The following is a 2,083-nucleotide window of genomic DNA, read 5'->3' on the forward strand; positions in this document are numbered from 1 at the left end:
CCAGGGCGGGGCGAGCGCGGGGCAGAGCTGTCCACTCTCCAGGGCGGGGCGAGCGCGGGGCAGAGCTGTCCACTCTCCGGCCTCCGCCGCCACCCAGCTGCTCAGACCGCAGCCCGCGGCGTCCTCCTCTTACTTAGTCGGGAGACATGACCAGGATTGAGTCACGCGCTGGCGCACTGCGGCTCCTGAGTTTCCCACGGATATTCTAATTTCAGAAGTCAAGAAGATGTATGACTAGGGTTGATTTACTGGACTTTTTTTATTGTGAAACACACATGAATTTTGGAGAATTGCCATGGGAAATGGGAGTTCTTTTCCTGAGCTTACATCAACCTTCCACTTATTCTAGAAGTATTTCCCCAGTTTGTGTGTTCTTTGTATTTTTAATCCTCTCTCTGGCTGTATACCTTTTTAGCCACTTTAGCATTCTCAGACCTTTCACAAGGGCACGTCAAGGAAAAGGTTTCAGCTTTTATTGTACCACCCCGAGTGAAGAGAAGTTTGAAATCTTAATTACTTCATTTGTTACTGGTATGATGCTATATATGGCCAGGAAAGCAAGAAATCACTGCTATAATTAGAATTTAAAGATTTTCTAGGCACTTTATTTGCTATTATGTTCAAACATGATTTGTTAAAAGCCTGGTATCCAAAAGATATCATGTAGGAAATGCACGTGATAGACGGCTAAGCAGAAATAGATCCCTGATTTGCAGCCTGGTAATTGCTTTATGTTTGGTTAATGCAGTTTTTCAAGTTTTATCGCTTGGAACAGAGGTGTCATTTACTCCTCTACATTGCACGTCCTCCGTGTATCGGACTCTAAATTCGGGTTTCCGTTAATTGCTCCCTGGCAAAGCTGAGCCCCTCAGAGAAGCAGAAGTCTAGCTCCTAGTCCTTGTCATTCTGCTCAGGATCTATCAGGTGCAAGGTTCTACATGAAGCATCCTACTAACTGTGCACAGGAATTTTGTGTGGCTTGCCAGACGGGCCCCTGCATGTGGGAGGCTGTCCCAGCGAGTGCCCAACAGGCCTCTGCCTCCCTGCACGTCTTCCAGACAGAGATTCTGGCTGCCTCCATCGGGCTTGCTTTCAGATGTTTTTGTAGCTAACTGTGCTGGGAGGAAGTCTTCCAGAACAAAGGAGAAAGTTTTCTTAGTGCCTGTTTTTTAAATGGGGATTTTCTGAGTGTATAGGTTCTCTCTGTGATCCAAGCCACCACACGTGCAGGCATCGCCGGCCCTCATGTCTTCGCCTTGTGACAAGAGTTTGGCATAAGCGAGCATCTCCTGGCCATCGCTGTACCTGTGAGGAATGATGCCTTTGGGCTCCGATGCGGTGTGTGCTTTGCCAGCGTGTGGAGCCACAGCAGGCACACCTGCCAGCTTGCAGAGAGAGCCTCATTCTTAACTCAGCAGAATCTGGCAAACATGGCTTCCCCGAGTGTTCTGAGCAATCCATTCTTGTTACCCCGCTGTTAGTGTGAAGAGCCACAGTCCTAGCGATATTAGAAAATCTGTTCAAATTAGCACAGCTAGTCTTCCCACACACACATACTTTTTAAAAGTTCGTAATGAATGCTCTGATTCTACCCTGGAAGTATAAAACGCCTCTAAGAAATCCCTCTGGCTCAGGTCCCAAGCCAGCAGGCCAAACCAGGAAACAGCGAGAACCTCCGCGCTGAGAGAACCTCCCCACCGAGGTGCGCCACGCTCAGCCCTGTCTACCAGCCTGGAGCTCTGAGGCTGCGTGAGATCAACAGGCGCAGCAGAATAAGGTTGGGGAGTCACACTTTGAAACTGATTCTGTTGGGAGAAGAAATGTCACTGGGAATAGGTGAGGCCGGCCCTAGGTGCGAGAAGAGGAGCCAGAAGCCAACTTCCGGGCCACCAGTGCAGCCCAGGGGCTGCTAGACGGCCCGTGAGCTGCAGCCAAAGCAGCACCTCACTTCGGAGCTGGAAGAACGACAAGCTGTCAGACTCCTAGACACAGTACACTGAGGAGCTGCTCTGGAAATGGACACCGCGGATTAGCTTCCAGCTCTGCGAATCTCGCAGTTCTCTCCAATGTGATGCAAAGGAGG

Source organism: Octodon degus, unplaced genomic scaffold (genome assembly GCF_000260255.1).
Source record: "Octodon degus isolate 3935 unplaced genomic scaffold, OctDeg1.0 scaffold00084, whole genome shotgun sequence".
Classification (NCBI taxonomy): Eukaryota; Metazoa; Chordata; class Mammalia; order Rodentia; family Octodontidae; genus Octodon; species Octodon degus.